The following is a 14,283-nucleotide window of genomic DNA, read 5'->3' as shown; positions in this document are numbered from 1 at the left end:
TAGTGAGATATACATGGCGGAGGCTTAATCAAGCTAGTCTCCTTGATTACTTTCTTGTCATTCTCTCTGGCACCAAAAGTTTAAAAAGTGTTGATAGGGGACAGAATGCGGTCGGACCATCACATAATTGGTATACACATTACTCTTACAGAATTTCCACAAGGGCGAGGATATTGGAAATGTATTCAAAGCCTACTGGATGACAAAACATTTTTTAACCAAGACAGAATAATTCATAACTGACTTTTTTCCTACATAACATAGGTACAGCAGATCCCCTTCTTGTAAGGAACGCTTTTAAATGTGCTTTTAGAGGCCTTGCAATGCAACACTCATCTTTAAAACTGTCACAAAATTCTAGGAGTGGTGGGTGTAGAGTCAGGCGCAGAGAGCAATACTTCCAATGGGTGCGTTTATTTCGCTTGGTCTAGCCAACAATCAGGCAATGACCATAAATCAGGTATGTCTCCAAAAAAAACAGGAAATAACATACAACAAAATTACGCAGGAGGAAAACCAACTTCACCACTGACAGTAGGAATAAGCCCGCACAAAAGCAGGCGGGCACTAGAAGTTTAAATAGACCATTGATGAACCAAAATAAGCAACAGGTGAAAACAATCAAGACAAAACCAACAGAAAAGAAAAAGGGATCTGTGGCAGCTAGTAGACCGGTGACGACGACCGCCGAGCGCCACCCGAACAGGAAGGGGAGCCACCTTCGGTGGAAGTCGTGACAAAAACAAAACAATTTAGGTCAAAAGAAACTCAGTCCAGATATATAGCAACAAACTGTAACATAGAGGTTCAGAATAAGTTTAGAGCAAAAACAAAAAGAACTGGATGAACTTATTCAAGAAAGATCCAGTGTAATATATTATGAAAAATAAAGCGAACTGGATGGAAAATGGGTAAAAAATGCACCAAATTATGTTTTGATCTTCCAACATAGAAATGCTAACAAAAAATAATTTACAGAAACTCATCCATGATAATATAAATAATATAAGACAAGTACTGGAAACAATAGAACACTATTCAAAATATGTGAAACCAGGCCTGGTATTCATAGCTGACTTTGAAAAGGTCTTTGATAAAGTATGACTGGAATTTATGTATAAATGCCTGGACTTTTTTTTTTTAATTTTGGAGAATCTCTTATACAATGAGTTAATGTTATGTATAGTAACCCTAGGTGTTAAATAGTAAATAATGGCTACTTTTCAGAAAGTATTCAACTGTCAAGAGGAGTAAGACAAGGTTGTCCACTATCGGCATATTGTCACGATCGTCTTCTTGTGAGAGATTGGACCAAGGCGCAGCGTGTGCAAAATACATCTTCTTTATTTTAAGAAGAGAGAAAAACAAACAAGAAACGAACAACTAATCACGAACTAACAAAATAACAAAATTGACGACCGTGAAGCTAATAATACAGATAGTGCTGCCACAAACACTACACATAGACAATTACCCACAACCAGCTAAAGCCTATGGCTGCCTTAAATATGGCTCCCAATCAGAGACAACAATAACCAGCTGTCTCTGATTGAGAACCAATTCAGGCAACCATAGACTTTCCTAGACACCTACACTGAACACTAACCCATCTACTCTACTTAACCCCCTAAACCATACAACACCCTAGACAATACAAAAACACACAAAGACAACCCACCCCAACTCACGCCCTGACCAACTAAATAAATAAAAGAAAAAGGAACAATAGGTCAAACGTGACACATATCTATTTCCTATAGCCATCAAAATGCTAGCTATTCAAATCAGATCCAACAACAATATCAAGAGGCTACAAATCCAAGGCTTAAAATCCAAGGTGTCATTGTACGCTTACGATTCATGTTTTCTTTTAAATCCGCAACTTAGATCCCTCCACAGCCTCTTAGAGGATCTAGATACTTGTTCTAACCTCTCTGGATTCAAATCTGATTGTGATAAATGCAGCATATTACGTATTGGATCTCTAAAAAAATATATATATTTAAATTACCATGTAGAAATGATCTTACTACAATACATTTTAATAGAAAGTTAGCCAAATTAGATAAGATTTTGCTACCATGGAAAGAACAACACTTGGAAACAACACTGGAACAACACTGGAAAAATCAACCTGATTAATTCTTTAGTCATATCCCAGTTTACCTATTTACTTGTGGCTCTGCATATATAATGAATATGAGTCCGGAGTGCAGACATGTTTAAATATTAAAGCATTGGACCTCTCATTAAAGGCTTCAGTCATACAAAAACTATACTTAAATCCGAACTGGTTCAGCTCCAGCTCAGCCCAGTCCAAGCTCTTCTCTGTTTTGGCACCCCAACGGTGGAACGAGCTTCCCCCCTGAAGCTAGGACAACAGAGTCCTCTGTACTGTATGATGTACTGTATGATGTACGATATGACGTCTGATGTACTGTACAATGTACTGTATGATGTACGATGTACTGTATGATGTACAATGTACTGTATGATGTACTGTATGATGTATGATGTACTGTATGATGTACGATGTACTGTATGATGTACTGTATGATGTATGATGTACTGTATGATGTACTGTATGATGTACTGTATGATGTATGATGTACTGTATGATGTACTGTATGATGTATGATGTACTGTATGATGTATGATGTACTGTATGCTTTATGACATACTCCATGTTGTATGATGTATTGTATTATATACTGTATGCTGTGCTGTATGATGTACTGTATGATATACTGTATGATGTACTGTATGATGTATTATGTACTGTATGATATACTGTATGATGTACTGTATGATGTATGATGTACTGTATGATATACTGTAGGATGTATGATGTACTGTATGATATACTGTAGGATGTATGATGTACTGTATGATGTATGATGTACTGTATGATATACTGTATGATATATTATGTACTGTATAATATACTGTATTATGTGTTGTATTGTGTACTGTATTATGTACTGTGTGATGTATGATGTACTGTATGATATACTGTACTACGTGCTGTATAATGTACTGTATGATGTACTGTATGATGTATGATATACTCCATGCTGTATGATGTACTATATTATATACTGTATGATGTACTGTGTGATGTACTGTATGATGTGCTGTTTGATGTACTGAATGATGTATGATGTACTGTGTGATGTACTGTATGATGTACTGTATGATGTACTGTATGATTTAAAATATATGTATATATTTCACCTTTATTTAACCAGGTAGGCTAGTTGAGAACAAGTTCTCATTTGCAACTGCGACCTGGCCAAGATAAAGCATAGCAATTCGACAAATACAACAACACAGAGTTACACATGGAGTAAACAAAACATACAGTCAATAATACAGTAGAAAAATAAGTCTATATACAGTGTGAGCAAATGAGGTGAGATAAGGGAGGTAAAGGCAAAAAAAAGGCCATGGTGGCGAGGTAAATATAATATAGCAAGTAAAACACTGGAATAGTAGATTTGCAGTGGAAGAATATGCAAAGTAGAAATATAAATAATGGGGTGCAAAGGAGCAAAATAAATAAATACAGTAGGGGAAGAGGTAGTTGCTTGGGCTAAATTATAGATGGGCTATGTACAGGTGCAGTAATCTGTGAGCCGCTCTGACAGCTGGTGCTTAAAGCTAGTGAGGGAGATAAGTGTTTCCAGTTTCAGAGATTTTTGTAGTTTGTTCCAGTCATTGGCAGCAGAGAACTGGAAGGAAAGACGACCAAAGGAGGAATTGGCTTTGGGGGGGACCAGTGAGATATACCTGCTGGAGCGCGTGCTACGAGTGGGTGCTGCTATGGTGACCAGTGAGCTGAGATAAGGCGGATCTTTACCTAGCAGAGACTTGTAGATGACCTGGAGCCAGTGGGTTTGGCGGCGAGTATGAAGCGAGGACCAACCAATGAGAGCGTACAGGTCGCAATGATGGGTAGTGTATGGAGCTTGGGTGACAAAACGGATGGCACTGTGATAGACTAATTGGTGCTTCCTCCGGGATGGAAACGCTAGCCAGGAGTGGTCACCCGGGATTGCGGTTAGCTAGTTGTGAAGATCCAGATGAAAATGTTCAGAGTTTGCGGTAGGAATCCAGGGATATGGAGAGAAATAGGTCCGTTATGCTCTGGTTTGAGTCACGTTGTTCGAACTGGCGAGAGCTTTCCGAGCTAAAGGTTAGCTGATGACCGCTAGCATGGTTTGCTAACTGATAGCTGGTAGGTAGTTAGCTGGCTAGCTTGATATACTGTATGATATATAATGTACTGTATGATATACTGTATGATATATTATGTACTGTATGATTTATAATGTACTGTATGATATATAATGTACTGTATGATGTATGATGTACTGTATGATATATGATGTACTGTAATATATATGATGTACTGTATGATATATGATGTACTGTAATATATATGATGTACTGTATGATGTATGTTATACTGGATGATGTATGTTATACTGTATGATATATTGTATGATATACTGTATGTTATACTTTATGATATACTGTATGTTATACTGTATGTTATACTGTATGATGTATGTTATACTGTATGATATACTGTATGACATACTGTATGTTAGACTGTATGTTATACAGTATGATGTATGTTATACTGGATGATGTATGTTATACTGTATGATATACTGTATGTTATACTGTATGTTATACTGTATGATGTATGTTATACTGTATGATATACTGTATGTTATACTGTATGATGTATGTTATACTGTATGATATACTGTATGATATACTGTATGATATACTGTATGTTAGACTGTATGTTATACTTTATGATATACTGTATGATATACTGTATGATATACTGTATGTTAGACTTTATGATATACTGTATGATATACTGTATGATATACTGTATGATATACTGTATGTTATACAGTATGATGTATGTTATACTGGATGATGTATGTTATACTGGATGATGTATGTTATACTGGATGATGTATGTATGATATACTGTATGTTATACTGTATGATATACTGTATGATATATTGTATGATATACTGTATGATATACTTTATGATATACTCTATGTTATACTTTATGATATACTGTATGTTATACTTTATGATATACTGTACGTTATACTTTATGATATACTGTACGTTATACTTTATGATGTACTGTATGTTATACTGTATGATGTATGTTATACTCTATGATATACTGTATGTTATACTGTATGATGTATTCTATGATGTGCTGTATAATGTGTGATGTTTTTTTTCACCTTTATTTAACCAGGTAGGCCAAGTTCTCATTTACAACTGCGACCTGGCCAAGAAAAAGCAAAGCAGTGCGACAGAAACAACAACACAGAGTTACACATAAACAAACGTACAGTCAATAACACAATAGAAAAATCTATGTACAGTGTGTGCAAATGTAGAAGGTTAAGGAGGTAAGGCAATACATGGGCCATAGAGGCGAAATAATTACAATTTAGCATTAACACTGGAGTGATAGATGTGCAGATGATGAATGTGTAAGTAGAGATTAATTGAATTTTTAAAATGTTTTATTTAACTAGGCAAGTCAGCTAAAGAACAAATTGTTTTTACAATGATGGCCTACTCCGGCCAAACCCGGACGACCCTGGGACCGTTGCGCGCCGCCCTATGGGACTCCCAATCACAGTCAGATGTGATACAGCCTGGATTCGAACTAGGTGACGCCTCTTGCACTGAGATGCAGTGCCTTAGACCACTGTACCACTTGGGAGCCCATTGAGGTGGGCTGGGGTGCAGAAGAGCAAGAAGATAAATAACAATATGGGGATAAGGTAGTTGGGTGTGCTATTTACAGATGGGCTGTGTACAGGTACAGTGATCGGTAAACTGCTCTGACAGCTGATGCTTAAAGTTAGAGAGGGAGAAATAAGACTCCAGCTTCAGTGATTTTTGCAATTCGTTCCAGTCATTGGCAACAGAGAACGAGAAGAAAAGGCAGCCAAAGTAGGTGTTGGCTTTGGGGAGGACCATTGAAATATACCTGCTGGAGCGCATGCTACGGGTAGGTGATGCTATGGTGACCAGTGAGCTGAAATAAGGCGGTGCTTTACCTAGCAAAGACTTATAGATGACCTGGAGCCAGTGGGTTTGGCGACAAATATGTAGTGAGGGCCAGCCAACGAGAGCATACAGGTTGCAATGGTGGGTAGTATATGGGGCTTTGGTGACAAAACGGATGGCACTGTGATAGACTGCATCCGATTTGCTGAGTAGAGTGTTGGAGGCGAAGTCAAGGATCGGAAGGATAGTCAGTTTTACGAGGGTATGTTTGTCAGCATGAGTGAAAAAGGCTTTGTTGCGAAATAGGAAGCCAATTCTAGATTACATTTTGGATTGGAGATGCTTAATGTGAGTCTGGAAGGAGAGATTACAGTCTAACCAGACACCTAGGTATTTGTAGTTGTCCACATATTCTAAGTCAGAACTATGCAGGGTAGTGATGCTAGTCGGGGGTGCAGGTCCAGGCAACAATCGGTTGAAGAGAATGCAGTTAGTTTTACTAGCATTTTAAAGCAATTGGAGGCCACGGAAGGAGTGTTGTCTGGCATTGAAGCTCGTTTGGAGGTGTGTTAACACAGTGTCCAAAGAAGGGCCAGAAGTATATAGAATGATGTCGTCTGCGTAGAGGTGGATCAGAGAATCACCAGCAGCAAGAGCGACATCAATGATGTATACAGAGAAAAGAGTCGGCCTGAGAAATGAACCCTGTGGCACCCCCATAGAGACTGCCAGAGGTTCGGACAACAGGCCCTACGATTTGACACACTGAACACAATCTGAGAAGTAGGCTATTGAGTCTGCCGATAAGAATGCGGTGATTGACAAAGTCGAAAGCCTTGGCCAGGTTGATGAAGACGGCTGCACAGTACTGTCTTTTATCGATGGCGGTTATGATATCTTTTAGGACCTTGAGCGTGGCTGAGTTGCACCCATGACCAGCTCGGAAACCAGATTGCATAGTGGAGAAGGTGCGGTGGGATTCAAAATGCTCTGTGATCTGTTTGTTAACTTGGCTTTCGAAGATTTCAGAAAGGCAGGGCAGGATGGATACAGTTCTATAACAGTTTGGGTCTAGAGTGTCTCTTCAAAAGGGGGATGACCGTGGCAGCATTCCAATCTTTGGGGATCTCAGATGATATGAAAGAGAGGTTGAACAGGCTAGTAATAGGGATTGCAACAATTTCAGCTGATCATTTTAGAAAGAGAGGGTCCAGATTGTCTAGCCCGGCTGATTTGTAGTGGTCCAGATTTTGTAGCTCTTTCAGAACATCAGCTGTCTGGATTTGGGTGAAGGAGGAGCGGGAGGGGGGGGGGGGGGGGGGGGCAAGTTGCTGCAGGGGGATTTATCGGTGGTGAAAGTGTTTCCTAGCCTCAGTGCAGTGGGAGGCTGGGAGGAGATGCTCTTATTCTCCATGGACTTTACAGTGTCCCAAAACTTTTTGGAATTAGTGCTACAGGATGCAAATTTATGTTTGAAAAAGCTATCCTTAGCTTCCCTAACTGACTGTCTATATTGGTTCCTGACTTCCCTGAAAAGTTGCATATCGCGGGGGCTATTCGATGCTAATGCAGAATGCCACAGGATGTTTTTGTGTTGGTCAATGGCAGTCAAGTCTGGGGTGAACCAAGGGCTATAACTGTTCTTAGTTCTACATTTTTTGAATGGGGCATGCTTATTTAAGATGGTGAGGAAAGCACTTCTAAAGAGGAACCAGGCATCCTCTACTGACAGAATGAGGTCAATGTCCTTCCAGGATACCCTGGCCAGGTCGATTAGAAAGGCCTGCTCGCTGAAGTGTTTTAGGGAGTGTTTGACAGTGATGACCGTGAACCCATTACGGACGCAGGCAATGAGGCAGTCATCGCTGAGATCCTGGTTGAAGACAGCAGAGGTGTATTTAGAGGTCAAGTTGGTCAGGATGATATCTAAGAGGATGCCCATGGTTATGGATTTAGGATTGTACCTGGTAGGTTCCTTGATAATTTGTATGAGATTGAAGGCATCTAGCTTAGATTGTAGGACGGCCGGGGTGTTAAGCATATCCCAGTTTAGGTCACCTAACAGTACGAACTCTGAAGATAGATGGGGGGCAATCAATTCACATATGGTGTCCAGGGCACAGCTGGGGGCTGAGGGGGGTCTATAACAAGCGGCAACAGTGAGAGACTTGTTTCTGGAAAGGTGGATTTTTAAAAGTAGAAGCTCAAATTGTTTGGGCACAGACCTGGATAGTATAACAGTACTCTGCAGGCTATCTCTGCAGTAGATTGCAACTCCGCCCCCTTTGGCAGTTCTATCTTGTCGAAAAATGTTGTAATTGAGGATGGAAATTTCAGGATTTTTGGTGGCCTTCCTAAGCCAGGATTCAGACACGGTTAGGACATCAGGGTTGTTGGAGTGTGCTAAAGCAGTGAATAAAACAAACTTAGGGAGGAGGCTTCTGATGTTAACATGCATGAAACCAAGGCTTTACGGTTACAGAAGTCAACAAATGAGAGCGCCTGGGGAATGGGAGTGGTGCTGGGGGCTGCAGATCCTGGGTTAACCTCTACATCACCAGAGGAACAGAGGAGGGGGTACGGCTAAAGGCTATAAGAACTGGTCGTCTAGTGCGTTCGGAACAGAGAATAAAAGGGCTGGGGGCTCAATAGTGAAATAAGACAATAATCACTAACCAAAACAGCAATAGACAAGGCATATTGACATTAGGGAGAGGCATGTGTAGCCGAGTGATCATAGGGTCCAATGAGTAGCAATAGGTGAGTCAGGGAGACGATTCAGTAGCCGCTACTACGCTAGGCGAGCTGGAGACACGGCGATTCAGACAGCTAGCGGGCCGGGGCTAGCAGATTGGCCTTCGGCGAAGTCGCAACGGAAGAGCCTGTTGAAACCAACTCGGACGATTACATCAGCAGACCAGTCGTGATAGATTGGCTGGGCTCCGTGGCGGCAGTAAAGGGTCAAGGCCAATTGGCAAAAGAGGTATTGTAGCCCAATAATTAGCTGGTGGACCTCTTAGGCTAGCCGGGAGATGGGCCTAGCTCGAGGCTAGCTCAAGGCTAACTGGTGCTTGCTTCGGGACAGAGACGTTAACCAGGAGTAGCCACTCAGATTGCAGCTAGCTAGCTGCGATGATGCGGTGTAAAGTTTCAGAGCTTGCAGTAGGAATCCGGAGATGTGGTAGAGAAAGCAGTCCGATATGCTTTGGGTTGATATTGCGCTGTACAGACTGGCAGGTAATGACCGAGCTGAGGCTGGCTGGTGTCTGAGCTAACAGTGAAGACCGCTAGCAGTGGCTAACTGACTACTAGCTAGTAGCTAGTTAGCTGGTTAGCTTCTAATGGGGTTTCCCGGTTCTAAAGAATAAAAATAGCAGATCCGTACCACATTGGGTGAGGTGGGTTGCAGGAGAGTCTATTCAGTCCATAGATGGAATGTGAGATTAAAATATATACGAAATATACACGAGAAAAAAATGAGGAAAACTATATTTACACAGGATAGGACAAGACAAAACACACGTCCGACTGCTACGCCATCTTGGGTAGACTTTTTTGTATGATGTACTGTATGTGATGAGCTTTATTTGTGAGTGCAGCTGTTGTCAAGCGTCTCAAAGTTAAAAGCGGAAAGAAGAAAAAAAGGGTTTTGAGAGAGGAGGAAATCCCCTACATCAGGCCAAGAGATCCATGGCAACATGTAGACTGTAGACCGTGCATCATTTAAACTGCACCATGCAGCAGCCCAACACTGCTCATTTAAACAAAGACGACATAATTACACAACCTCAGAATTATCCCTATTTCATGTTAATTATTATACATTCATAGATTAAGGTAAATAGTAAGCTTTCTTTGCAATGCATTGTCAGATCATCACCTTGTGTTGCAAAACAACAAGTCATTTCTGACTGCTGTGAAGTAAGACCATTCTTTTGGATTCTCTTCAAGTCAAATTGTACAGTTTAATATAAATTAGATTAAACTTGGTTATTAGGCCTTATGGACATTAATGGCTGTGTTATGTAAACTAAATGTGCACAGATACACATGAGACTTCCGCCATTTAATTTCCATCACACTTTAGTTATGATTCCTACAGATTACGAGGCAAAAAAAAACACTCAAACTGGACAGTTTTATCTCCATCTCTTCATTTAAAGACTCAATCATGGACACTTACTGACAGTTAAGGCTGCTTTGCATGATGTATTGTTGTCTCTACCGTCTTGCCCTTTGTGCTGTTGTCTGTGCCCAATAATGTTTGTACCATGTTTTGTGCTGCTATGTTGTGTTGCTACCATGCTGTTGTCATGTTGTGTTGCTACCATGTTGTTGTCATGTGTTGCTGCCATGCTATGTTGTTGTCTTAGGTCTCTCTTTATGTAGTGTTGTGGCGTCTCTCTTGTCGTGATGTGTGTTTTGTCCTATATATATATATTTTTTTTTATCCCAGCCCCCGTCCCCGCAGGAGGCCTTTTGGTAGGCCGTCATTGTAAATAAGAATTGGTTCTTAACTGACTTGCCTAGTTAGATAAAGGTTAAATAAAATGAAAATAACATAAAACACTAGTATTTCTGTGTAGAGTAGAATTAACACATACCAGACTGATAGTGTTGATTGTGTCTGTTCTGTTGGTTGTCTTGTGTTGTTCACTTTAGGACAGATCAGTCTACACTACCGCTCAGTTGGACGGAGCCCAGGTCCCCCTGCTCTGCTCTGTTCTCTTCTGTTGAGGCTATGAACTGCATCAGACCCTTTCTCTATGTGGGAATTCCCCATGTATCTCTAAAAACATTGAAATAGCTTCCCCCCTATTCACCAGTTTCCTTATTAAAAAGCGTCTCTCGGAAAGACGCTCAATGAGTCGGTGAGTTTCTTTGCTGTTTTTTCTAAATTGTATATATAGATTTCATTTTGTTAAATGTTATACGATAGTTCGTCGAGGTTATAAAGAGTTATGTGTTGAAGTTTTTTGACTCTGACTTGGTCATGCTAAATTAATCATCTAATGTGCTTACATGGGCAAATCAAGTTAGTGAACAAAATGCTATTGATTTGTGAATGATTGCTAACATTAAAAAGGTTAATTTTATCGAGAATATAATTCTTAATATCTCAGACAGATACATCATAAATATAAATATGATACTCTTTCTGTAATCTAAAAATCATGTTTTGATGTCATATAATATAATATATTTTTAAACATTTAAATCCATTTATGTGATGTAATATAATCTATTTAACTGATTAGGAGAAGAAGAAAAAAGGCAAAACTTTCTCGAGTCATTATAGGTCATATTTGTTCCAAAAACACATCAGAAAATATAACATGACATTTCTGTAATCACTCCAAATTAAAAATGATACAGATTTTACAATGGGTGTGCATTAACAGTACAGCCGAGTTATGAATAACAAAGCCTATACTGAACAGTGTACACCATGCAGATATCAGTCAGCTTTTCCAGACTGCACTTCTCTTCAGCACATATCCAATCAAGTTACAGTCCAGATGTGGACTTTTCACAGTATTTTGTGCTTGAGGAGAAGCCAAAAGTGAGCCATGTATTGTGGCAAATTCGTTGATGTTCATTCCTTCACAGAAGAAAATAACTCTGATATTAAAAGTATATTTGTGAAAATGTTTTTGTTGAAGTTGAATGACCAATGTGCTCGAGACCCGAATGAGAAATTGACAGTCTTCCCGTGACCCAAATCGTCCTCCAATGATTCAAATTAAGAATAAATAGTACCCACCTCTCACATGCCCAGGGCCCACTTTTGGTCCTGACCCATAGTTTAAGAAATCCTGGGCTAGATCAAGGGCCAGTATCCACTCAGATGAAAAAATATTTCAATGGAGATTGGAGACTTGTGTTAGATCTGTTTCCATCTACTTTATTCTACTCTACTATACTCTATTCTACTGTATTCGACTCTACTATACTCTATTCTACTGTATTCTACTCTACTATACTCTATTCTACAGTATTCTATTCCACTATACTCTACTGTATTCTACTCCACTGTACTCTATTCTACTGTATTCTGCTCTACCGTACTCTACTATACTCCATTATATTGTATTATACTCTATTCTACTGTATTCTACTCCACTGTACTCTACTCTACTATACTATATTTACTCTATTATACTCTATTCTACTCCATTCTAATGTATTCAACTCTACTGTTCTCTATTCTACTCTATTATACTGTATTCTACTCTACTGTACTATTTTCTACTATATTCTACTGTATTCTACTCTACAGTACTCTATTCTACTGTATTCTGCTCTACTGTACTCTATTCTACTGTAGTCTATTCTACTCTATTATACTGTATTCAACTCTACTGTACTCTATTCTACTCTACTCTATTCTACTCTGCTGTACTCTATTATACTGTATTCAACTTTACTGTATTCTATTCTACTCTATTATACTGTATTCTACTATACTGTACTCTGTTCTACTCTATTATACTGTATTCTACTCTACTGAACTCTATTATATTGCATTCTACTCTACTGTTCTCTATTATACTCTATTATACTGTATTCTACTCCATTCTACTCTATTATACTGTATTTTACTCTACTATACTCTACTGCACTCTATTCTACTGTACTCTATTCTACTCTATTAAACTGTATTCTACTCTACTGTACTATTTTCAACTCTATTCTACTGTATTCTACTCTACAGTACTCTATTCTACTATATTATACTGTATTCAACTCTACTGTACTCTATTCTACTGTATTCAACTCTACTGTACTCTATTCTACTCTATTCAACTCTACTGTACTCTATTATACTGTATTCTACTCTACTGTACTCTATTATACTGTATTCAACTCTACTGTATTCTATTCTACTCTATTATACTGTATTCTACTCAACTGTACTATATTATACTCTATTATACTGTATTCTACTCTATTCTACTGTATTCTACTCTACTGTACTATATTCTACTCTAGTATACTGTATTCTACTCAACTGTACTCTATTATACTGTATTCTACTCTACTGTACACTATTCTACTCTATTATACTGCATTCTACTATTTTGTCCTCTATTATAATCTATTATACTGTATTCTACTCTACTGTACTCCATTCTACTCTATTATACTGTATTTTACTCTACTGTACTCTATTATAATGTATTCTACTCTACTGTACTCTATTCTACTGTATTCTACTCTACTCTATTCTACTCTACTGTACTCTATTCTACTGTATTCTACTCTACTGTAGTCTATTCTACTCTATTATACTGTATTCAACTCTACTGTGGTCTATTCTACTCTACTGTACCCTATTATACTGTATTCAACTCTACTGTACTCTATTCTAGTCTATTATACAGTATTCTACTCAACTGTATTATATTATACTCTATTATACTGTATTCTACTCGACTGTACTATATTCTACTCTAGTATACTGTATTCTACTCAACTGTACTCTATTCTACTATATTATACTGCATTCTACTCTACTGTCCTCTATTATACTGTATTCTACTCTACTGTACTCCATTCTACTCTATTATACTGTATTTTACTCTACTGTACTCTATTCTACTGTATTCAATTCTATTGTACTCTATTCTCCTCTACTGTACTATATTCTACTCTACAGTACTATATTCTACTCTACTGTACTCTATTCTACTGTATTCTACTCTACTGTAGTCTATTCTACTCTATTATACTGTATTCAACTCTACTGTAGTCTATTCTACTCTACTGTACTCTATTATACTGTATTCAACTCTACTGTACTCTATTCTAGTCTATTATACTGTGTTCTACTCAACTGTATTATATTATACTGTATTCTACTCAACTGGACTCTATTATACTGTATTCTACTCTACTGTACTATATTCTACTCTAGTATACTGTATTCTACTCTACTGTACTATATTCTACTCTAGTATACTGTATTCTACTCTACTGTACAATATTTTACTATATTATACTGTATTCTACTCTACTGCACAATATTCTACTCTATTCAAAACCAGCGAGCCGATGTTCAAGATAAGCAATACAACTAAATTATTCCTGATTAGCAAGACAACATTTTGCTTTTTTTTTTTTTGGTTTCACAATATAAACATGTTTTGTTGGTTATGTAACACCAAATGTAAAAGTTTTGCAGAGCTAGAAAATGTCTGTTTCTGAAAAACAGAT

General features: G+C 38.3%; 1 protein-coding gene across 1 annotated transcript in view; it reads left to right on the top strand.

The window, feature by feature from the left end:
* Positions 1 to 10,835: 10,835 nt before the first annotated feature.
* The window catches only part of LOC129827453 (TNFAIP3-interacting protein 1-like), a 34,755-nt gene continuing 31,307 nt past the window's right edge, over positions 10,836 to 14,283 (top strand). Inside the window, exon 1 of the mRNA XM_055888320.1 lies at positions 10,836 to 10,937. The gene's annotated coding sequence lies outside the window, so the exon portion shown is untranslated. The remainder of the gene's footprint in view (positions 10,938 to 14,283) is intronic.

The sequence above is a fragment of the Salvelinus fontinalis genome, chromosome 29 (assembly GCF_029448725.1).
Source record: "Salvelinus fontinalis isolate EN_2023a chromosome 29, ASM2944872v1, whole genome shotgun sequence".
Taxonomy (NCBI): Eukaryota; Metazoa; Chordata; class Actinopteri; order Salmoniformes; family Salmonidae; genus Salvelinus; species Salvelinus fontinalis.
This window is presented reverse-complemented; position numbering and strand designations above follow the sequence as displayed.